This window comes from Dipodomys merriami, unplaced genomic scaffold (assembly GCF_024711535.1).
Source record: "Dipodomys merriami isolate MVZ:Mamm:240054 unplaced genomic scaffold, mDipMer1.0.p SCAF_3, whole genome shotgun sequence".
Taxonomy (NCBI): Eukaryota; Metazoa; Chordata; class Mammalia; order Rodentia; family Heteromyidae; genus Dipodomys; species Dipodomys merriami.
The window spans coordinates 48,504,231-48,514,830 of NW_027204492.1; the positions used below are offsets into that span (position 1 = coordinate 48,504,231).

Sequence of the window (10,600 nt, forward strand, 5' to 3'; positions counted from 1 at the left end):
GATAATGAACGTTTATGATCAGTGAGAGTCAAAACCCCTGGTGAGATCAAAGAGGTATAAGTGAATAGTGAGTAAATAATAGGTGCAGAATATTGATTTAATATTGTCTAAAATATAGGGGCTAGGAATGTGACCTAGTGGTAGAGTGCTTACACCGCATGCATGAAGCTCTGGGTTTGATTCCTCAATACTACATTAACAGGAAAAGCCGGAAATGGCTCTGTGGCTCAAGTGGGAGAGTGCTAACCTTGAGCAAAAGAAGTTCAGGGACAGTGCCCAGGCCCCAAGTTCAAGCCCTACGACTGGCTGTATATCTTTATCTATATCTATATCTACATCTGTAATGCTTAGAACTTAAATATCAAATATTGTTTATATGTAACAATGAATAAAAGCTTTCTTTTGCTCCACATTTATTTTGCAAACCCAGAGGTCCAGTATTTACACTATGTAAAGCCTGTTTAATCTGGATAATATACTTATTTTAATTGTATGTAAGAAGTTATTAAAATCTATGTGGAAAATATTCAAACCTATTTAGAAATCATCATATGTGTCAAAAAACATCAGTTAACCTTTATTCAGATATTTTTAACTCAAGCAAAGATTTCTCTTTTTGTTCTAATCTTAGAAGTTACAGAAATGAATTGTACAATACATACTATTTTTATAACTGATCATCTTTCTGTTGACCTTATGATAAAATTAGATGTTAGAATGTGGACAGTCTCATGAGAGATTAAATATGCTTTTATTGTAAGAACATACTGAAATTAATCACCTTGAATCATACTCTGACCTTGATATAATGATAATATATCAATACAATATAACTATCAACATTTTTTCACCTTTGATTTTTGGTTTCCTTTTGTTGAAAGAAAAAATAAATTTGAAATTAAGGCAATGCTTTAGTAAGGCTTAGTCATTCGGGTAAGAGCATGGAATATGTTCCTTCTAGTTATATAATTCTATAAACCAGCACATAGCTGTGAGTAAGTCTCTCTGGGCCCTTGGAGTTTTTGGTTATAAGTTTATATTTTGAAATATTAGTTTTAATTCTAAATACATGAGAACATTAACATTCTGTTCTCCTGGCATTGTTTATAAGAGGATGGGAATATCTTATGCAGAATGGTAGAATAGTACTTGGAAAGAATTTTTATATTTGACTCACCAATTAGTAGAATCCTTCTTACTCTATGTGCTTCATGAGGACGGCTACTTTTTAAGTTTGGACCAACAGGTCCTTAATTCAAAATAAATGATATCTTTTAATTCCTGTCCTTAATGCTTGACTAAGTACGAGATTTTCAGAAGTCAAAATCTTTCCTTTCAGCAATTGGCAGTTGAGAGGAAGCAGTCTCGAGGAGAAGGAAACATAATCATTCTGAAAGCTGCCATTTTCTGTAAAAAGTGAGAATTGGTTACCTTATCATTCAAATATTTCATCTTTTTCATAAATTATAAATAATCTAGAAAAGATTCAATTAATATCCAAGTGATTTTCCATGGTACCCTTAAGACAAACATTGTTAATCACATTTGCTTTGTGTCTTATGTAAAGAGCAAGGATTTCATCAAAGGAAACACATTTTCACCCACTGAAATATATTTTAAAGTCTCTCTGCATATTTAATATTACCAGTTGACATTTTGCATAACCAAAATGTAACATTAGTTTCTTCAGAGACTTAGATGAAAGCTCAATTTCTTGAGTAGAACTTAACAGTGGCATAACTAAGGTACAGCAAGGAAGGAGTGCTAATTAGCTAGAACATCATTCTGTTTGTGCAACTCCCACTGAAAGCAACAGGAATCTTGCAGCAATTTCATTTTCTCATAGCATTCTCAGATTTTAAAAACATTTTATCAAAATGCAAATGCTATATTTTCATACAAAGTGGAAGAATTTGCACAGTCCAAAATAATTTTGTATGAAATTTTACATGAGAAACCATCTCTGTTATTTAATCAGATTGAAGATAGCAACCTAGAGAAAGAGAAATTAAACAGTTTCTTTCCTGCCTGAGCCTCTGACTGTGTCTTCATTGGCAAGGGCAGGTAGAGGATGAAATTTTTTGTGCGTATATTCAAATTGGAAGCATAAGTAAAACAAACTTTATTATTTATTTCTTTGATCTTTGTTACTTAAATGTTTATTTTTTTAAAAAATATTTTTTCTTTTTTTATTGTGAAAATGCTGTACAGAGGGGTTACACTTAAATGGGCAAGATAATGAGTACATTTCTTAGCAAGCATTGTAGCCTCCTCCTTTGTTTCCCCTTCACATCCCTTCCCAGCCTCCCCTCGCTCCCCCCATCCAATCCCCCCCCACCAAAGTTGTAAAGTTTGTTTTCGACATGACAACTTGTACTTCTCATTGTTGCAATGGGTCCACCTGTATCTTTATTTAAACGACTTGTTTTTCCCCTTCTCCTCCACAAATTATACCGACCTCAAATATAGTGAAAGCAGGGGTTATACTGTGGGAGAGGGACATACAAAGCAACAAAGAAATAATCTTATAAATGCATTAGAAAAAAAGGATGAAAGAAAAAAAACATTTAAATACATATCTTAGGGTTCATTTTCCTAACATCACCTTATCTGACCTTTTCTGCTCTACTCATACATATACTAGTTATTGTAAATAAGGGAAACCATGGGACCTATGTTTCTTTGGGCCTGGCTTACTTCACTTAATATAATTTTTTCCAAGTCTTTCCATTTCCTAACAAATGGGGCAATGTCATTCTTTCTGATGGAGGCATAGAATTCCATTGTGTATATATACCACATTTTCTTGATCCATTCATCTACTGAGGGGCTTCTGGGTTGGTTCCATAACTTAGCTATAGTAAATAATGCTGCAATAAACATAGTTGTGCTGGTAGCTTTAGTGTGGTCTTGTTTGTAAACATTTGGGTAAATGCCCAATAGTGGGATTGCTGGGTCATAGGGGAGCTCTATGTGGAGTCTTTTGAGGAACCACCATACTCCTCCAAAGTGGTTGAACAAATTTACACTCCCACCAACAATGCAGTAATGTTCCCTTCTGTCCACATCCCCGCCAGCATCTGTTGTTATTAGAGTTCTTGATTTTTGCCATTCTAACTGGAGTGAGGTGGTATCTTAATGTTGTTTTGATTTGCATTTCTTTTATGGCTAGGGAGGTTGATCATTTCTTCATGTGTCTATTTGCCATCCTTCTTTCTTCTTCTGAGAAGTTTCTCTTTAAGTCTTTAGCCCACTTATTTATTGGGCAGTTGTTTCTCTGAGGATTTGCTGTTGGGGGATTTAATTCTTTGAGTCCCAAGTATATTTTAGATATGGCTAGTGAAAATCTTCTCCCAATCCGTAGGCTTTCTATTAATCTTGCTAGCTATGTCCTTTGCCATGCAGAAGCTCTGCAACTTCATGCAATCCCATTTGTCCAACCTTTCTTAGATTTGTTGTGTTTCCGGGTCTGTATTCAGAAAATTTTGGCCTGCACCAAGGAGACCTAGGGTTTCTCCTATTCCATCCTGTAATGTTTTCAGAGTGTCTGCTTTGACTCCGAGGTCTTTGATCCATTTGAGTAAAACAAAATATTTTAATGAAACTAATATTGTATCTTATTGAATGAGTGCACATTAACAAAACTGAACAAGTCATTGTTACTCTAGATGTTATGCATGTCCATTATATTGAGTTTATGCTCTACTTATGTTTTATTTAAAGCAATTTTTTCTTAAAAGTGTATGAGGAAATTTCTAATCAAGTAATATATATATATATATATATATATATATATATAGTAAAGATACTGTACAGTGGGGTTATAGTTACATGAGCAAGATAATGAGTCCATTTCCTATGGAGCATTGTTACCCCCTCCTTTGTTTATACCCTACCATCCCTTTCCTCTCCCCTTCCCAACTCCTCCCCCACCATCATCATTTTTAAAGTAGCATTTTCCCTAACCTCCCAGCTAATTGGGTGATAGGCAAAGAAATTTTCTCTTCCAAAAATTATTTGAATATTAACATTATCCTTAAAGATTGAGAGAAAATCATTGTTAAAAATAAACTTTTCAAGTTAGAAAAGCTGCATAGATTTTGTTACTTTTCTCCCATAGGAAATTATTGTGTGCTAATTTCTTAGGGCTTCCATAAGAATGTATTGAAAGCTGGATGGCTTAAAATAATCTGGGAAAAACAAAGGAGGGCTTAACAATGTTGGATAAGAAATGCACTCATGTAACTGTAACCCCTCTACACAGTATCTAACAATAAAAAATATAACAAAATAGAAACTTGTTATCTCAAAGTTCTAGTGTTATACAAGGTTGCGTTGTGGACCTTTGCTGTTTCTAAAAATACCCTTTAACCTACATAACATAATTTGTGTTAATGACGGCCTATGGTGCCATGAATAGTAGGTTTGATTTATTAACCACTAATATGAAAATAAGCCCAAGAATCATGACCATCACTCTTTGTATTTGTACATGTCGCTTGTTTTGCATTTTGAACTTTATCATTTTTGGCCCAGTTTTAGGTTCACAGTAACCTGGAGCCCATCTGGACTCCTCCACTACCAGGTTCCCATAATTTTTCTGATAGAACATTTGTTTCCATTGAGGAACAATGACAAAAAAAATCACACCATTTAAAAACTCAAAGTCCATAGCTTACATTTGGGTGTATTCTTTTTTAATTTAATTAATTTATTTTGCATTGGCAAAATTTTAAAAAGTACACTTAAAACACATAATAAAAACAACATACATCAGCTTCAGGGCCTGGAGGATGGTTGCGGTGGTGACGAGTAGCAGCAGGAAAGGCGCAGACTTGTCATGTGGGACTTAGGTGTCAGGACATGGAGCATCGAGGTTGACTCTTCACCACACTGAAACCATTAGGAAAAATCCTTGTGGTTAACAGCAGAGGCTTCAGAGTGTGTAATCTGTATTCAGGCTTAGAAATTATTTTAAATGGCGACTGATACGTCTCAAGGTGAACTCGTCCATCCGAAGACACTCCCACTTATAGTAGGAGCTCAGCTGATTCACGTGGACAAGTTAGAAGGTACAAGACAACACAATGCCAATTTGAGGGGCTCTGAATTCCACACAGGAGACTCCACCCAAAAGCAAGCTTGTTGAAGGAGAGGAAGACAAGCCAGAGCCAAGACGTCAGTTCAGAGGAATCTGTCTCCACTGTAGAAGAACCAGAGAATGAAACTAGACCTGCTACATTTAATGAGACAAAACAGCCCAAGGGGGAGCCTGATAAGGAAGAGAAGGAAGAAAACAAGTCTTCTGAGGAAAGGAAAAAGTGTGAGAAAGATCAGCCCAAAGAAAAGGAGAAGAAAGTGAAAAACAAAACAAAACAAATATTTCCTGGGCTACCCTTTCTGCCAGGCAGTTAGCCAGGGCCCAGAAACAAAAGAACAATGGGTTTCTTTTCTACGTCCTAAAATGGATGCAATCTTAACTGAGGCTATTAAGGCATGCTTCCAGAAGAGTGGTGTATCAGTGGCTGCTATTCGAAAATATATCATCCATAAATATCCTTCTTTGGAACTAGAGAAAAGAGGCTAGCTCCTTAAGCAAATACAAAAAGAGAATTAAGTAGAGGAGTCATCAAACAGGTAAAAGGAAAAGGTGCATCGGGAAGTTTGTTGTGGTCCAGAAATTAAGAAAAACACCTCAGAAGTCTAGAAACAGAAAGAAGAAGAGTTCTACAGTATATCCAGAACCACAAGTAAAATTGGAGGATGTGCTCCCCTTGGCCTTTAGTTGCCTTTGTGAACCCAAAGAAGCTTCTTACAGTCTCTTCAGGAAATACGTGTGTCAGTATTATCCTATGGTTAGAGGTGAAGAATGCCCTGTAGAGAGCAGTAGAGCAAATAACTGGCAAAGGTGCTTCGGGAACATTCCAGCTGAAGAAATCAGGGGAGAAACCCATGCTTGGTGGAAGCCTGATGGAATATGCAATCTTGTTTGCCATTGCTGCCATGAATGAGCCGAAGACCTGCTCCACCACTGCTCTGAAGAAGTACATCTTGGAGAACCACCCAGGAAACAATTCTAACTATCAGATGTATTTGCTGAAGAAAACCCCGCATAAATGTGAGAAGAATGGGTGGATGGAGCAGATCTCTGGTAAAGGATTCAGTGGCACCTTCCAGCTCTGCTTTCCTTATTTATTACCCCAGCCCAAGAGGTCTATTTCCAAAGGAAGAGCCAGATGACTCTAAAGATTAGAATGAAGATGAAGACTAGTCATCAGAAGAAGAATCTGAGGATGAACAGCCCCCACCTAAGAGAAGGTTGCAGAAGAAAATTCTGGCCAAGTCCCCAGGGAAGACTGTATCCATGAAGAAGAGAGGATCCAACCCTGCACCTAAAGTCCCAGGTGTCAAGCAGGGGAAAGCTAAAACCCTACACAAGAAAGCCCCTCCTAAGGCCAAACCTCCTGTCAACAAAGCGAGACTCTCACCCTCAGTGGTAGTAGCTCCTCAAAAAGCCTGCAACCAGTACAAATAAGAAGGTGAAATTGCCTGACATGGGTAAATCCACTATTAAGAAGTCTTTCAAGACAAAAATATGAATTGTCACAACTATGTTTATTGCAGCATTATTCACCATAGCTAAGATATGGAACCAACCCAGATGCCCCTCAGTAGATGAATGGATCAAGAAAGTGTGATACACACACACACACACACACACACACACACACACACACACACACACACACATACGCACACACAATGGAACTCTATGCCTCCATCAGGAAGAATGACACTGCCTCATTTGCTAAGAAATGGAAAGAAAGACTTGGAAAAATTATATTAACTGAAATAAGCCAGGCCCAAAGAAACATAGGTCCCATGGTTTCCCTCATTTTCAATATAGTATATGTCTAGGACAAGCAGAAAAGGTTAAAAGCTATGTACATATGACCATATAAGATCATGCTAAGTGAAATGAACCCCAAGATAGGAACACAAGCGTTTTTTACCTTACTTGTTGTTTTTAATGTACTTAAAATGTACTAAATGAATTTTTTTGTTTCTTTTGTATGTTCTTTCCCCATGGTATAGCCTCTGTTTTCACCTGATTCCAGTTGCCTTCATCTTCTGTATACATTTTTCTAATTTGGGGAGGGGAAGGGAAACAACAAAATGCAGAAATAAGGATAAAGTTTGACCCCTTGTAACAATGAGATATATAAGACACTATGTTGAAAATGAACTTTAAAACTTTGGGGCAGGGAGAAGTTTGGGATTTGGGGAGGGAAGGGATGATAGAGCAAAAACAAAGGAGGGGGTAACAGTGCTCAATAGGAAATGTACTCATTACCTTACTCATGAACTGTAACCCCTTTGTACAGTATCATTACAATAAAAATATATTTAAAAAGTAAATTGTATAGGAAGAAAGGTTATCATGATAAAATTCAAAAGTCTAAATATTTTATGAGTCAGCACGCATTTGTTTTAGTTTAATGCTTTTAAATTTAAGTTTTTCCTTCCATGTGGATTTTGTGAGGAGGAAACACAAACCAATCTAGGTATTTGTTAGCTTTAGAGCACTGTTGCTGGTCCCTGCCCCTTCTCTCAGTCACTTTAATTTCTTTAGTAATCCTGGACTCCCCTCCAAACTATGGAACTTGTACTACCCTTTTTGCTCTCCCTCCTTCTACCTTCATTCTGTTTTTTTCTTTTTATTTTATTTTTTTGTTTTTTTTGGGGGGGGGATCTGGTCGTGGGGCCTGAACTCTGGGCCTGAGCGCTGTCCCTCAGCTCTTCAGCTCAAGGCTAGCGCTCTACCACTTGAGCCACAGCGCCACTTCTGGCCTTTTTTCTTTTTGCTTGTGGTGCTGAGGAATCAAACCCAGGGCCTCAGGCATGCAAGGCAAGTGCTCTACCACGGAGCCACCTTCCCAGCCCTCTTTTTTATTTTTTTTGAGTGATTTGATTTGGCTTTTCTTCCCCTTCCAATTTTATCTAAACAGTGCAGAGATATTTTTATATTTGTAGAAAGCATCAAAAACAGGATACTGGTCAGGTGATAGAGGAGGCAGACTAGCACTGACTGAATTGAAAAGCCTTCCTAGAGAATTTACGTATACCTAAAATAACTAATCCTATATCTAAAAGGCACTCCACTAACCCTTTCTCTTCAACAGTAAACCCAGTAGTATTTAGCCAATTTCCCCTTGGTCAGCTCCTCGGTATTTCCACAGGCCCAGAGCACTGCAATCCTTAGAGGTGAGCACAATGTCTGCCACTTGACTTACAGCAATGGAAAAGTATGCAAATATATTGAATCTGATTTCTGGTGTTACCTATGTTACCAAAAATCAAGGCATATAAAGTCTCCTTGTTCAAATGTTGAAATACATTTTTTTAATATTTGGAGCATGAATTATCACTTCCTGCTTTTCTTAAAAGGAAATGTTGGAGAGTTACATCATTTCTAATGTAGAAATGTTAAGAAACACAATTTGCTAACATAAAGTAGATGTCAGATTCATCTGTGGGTTTCCCCTCCTTTCCAGAGCACATTTGATATTAAGCAAGTGGCTTCCTTTTTGAAATAGTTTTTTTAAAAACTAGAAAAAGCAAATGAAGCCCTACTACCTAACCCTTTTTTATTTCTGTTTGTTTCAGTATTGTGAAGTTGTCTTAAATAGCACTAGCTTTCTACTTGAGAAATCCCAATTTCTGGTTGTCATATATCTTCCTTGTGGCACTTGACATTTTAATTGTCTTAAACTTTTTGGTGTACATCTTCTGACCCCTTGAGTGCTGCCAGATGCAAAAAGGTGTTTGTTTTACATTCATTCCACTTCCATTTTCTCCTGGGATCCTTTTGCAGCATAAGTATAGCTGGGAAATGGACTTGAGAAAATTGGCTTGAATTAGATCATAATCATGTGTGATCACATCATGAGTTCATTGGAATTTGTGTTACCTGTTAAGGCAATCTTTTCTGTTTTAGATCTTCCTCTTTATTGTACATATATTTTGAAAAATATGAATCAACATGAAATTTTAAAGGCTGCCAAACAAAAAAAATACATATATGAAAATGGAACCAGGTAACTTGAGAGGATGGATGGGGTTGAGGTAGATGAGGGTGAAGGGATGGAATAATGGAAATTATGACATTGTTCAAGATGCATTGTACACATAAAGTGACTGGTTGAATTGAAACCTCTTTGTACAATTACTTAAAGATACTAAAATAAATTAACTTAAAATTGAACAAAAACGTTCTGGTGTTTCAGTGTTGATTGCTTCTGAGGCCAGTCAGGGAGAATTTGTTTCGTGACTCTTGCTGTGCTCTGGTGGTTTGCTGGCAATCACTCTGCCTCCATCTTGACTTGATAGACACCCATGTAACTGCTTCATTACACCCTCTTTCCATTTAGTGTGTCTCCCTCTGGGCTCAAAATGTCCCCATATTTAGAAAAAAGTAGTCATATCAAATTAGAGCCTAATGAGACCTGACCTTAATTTTATCACCTGCAAGGATATTCTTTCCAGTTGAAATTATATATACTAAAATTTTAGAATCTTGATTTCAGGATCTTGGGGCAAATGTCATAATAGACCAAATGAAGAGTGGAAATTTGAAATTTAGAGCACAAAGAAAAATATGAGAGTACAGACCTCTTGATGACAGATTTACATTAATGGAACAGACATAACTATAATTTTTCAGGTAGGTCAAACATATTTAGGCAAGATAGTTAGGAACAAGGAGCCATTAAAGGTTTGGCTGCATGGATAACTTCATAGTCCCAAATGAGTCAACACATAATTCATGGACAGGGTGATCAAAAACTTCACAAATTGCTACCTATACTGTTTTGTTTATTATGAATATGTATACTCATAATGACCACAAAGAATCAAGCTTTCTATAGTGATTTTTCTATTATGACTACAATATAAATGACAGCATAGATGCTTACTTATTCCATGTAAGCTATTCATAATGTATACTAGAATTCAGCCAAAGAATTAAGCCAAACTCCTACCTTGAACTGGACTTGCATGATGGAGCAATGTACTACTTCTAGATTCAGAGTAGACATAATTTTAATTAAAGTTTGAAGATACATTATTGTTATATTTAAATTAGGATTATCAGACTAAAAGGGTCCTAGCTATTTAATTAATAACTAGGTTGATTATTTAATAATCCTAAATTGGTTGCCTTAAAATTGTTCAATAGTATTTCCTTATTAATATATAATTTATTATTTTAATTTTACTTTTGTCAATTGTAGTTTAGTAGAAAATTTTGTTTAATTTTTATTAAACTAGTAATTTAATTAGTGTTTAGGAATTAAGGCATAAATTATTTTTATTTTAAATTTAAATTTCTGTTAAACTTTATACTATGTAACAAAGTTCAACAGAGGGATGTATCACTACTTGATATCACTGTCTCTAAATTCTGGGCAAAGAAATCAACTTGGAAAACAAAGTCCTCAGAAGAATTAAAATATAATCTAAGGCTATCAAATGACAGCAACATCACAGAATGCATAAACATAAATGTGTGTTTAACAGGCTTATCTAAAAAATATAA

The 10,600-nt window shown here is 36.1% G+C and overlaps 1 pseudogene; it reads left to right on the forward strand.

Annotated features, from left to right (window-relative positions):
- Positions 1–4,978: 4,978 nt before the first annotated feature.
- LOC138839788 (heterochromatin protein 1-binding protein 3 pseudogene) lies at positions 4,979–6,599 on the forward strand (annotated as a pseudogene).
- The last annotated feature ends 4,001 nt before the right edge of the window (positions 6,600–10,600 follow it).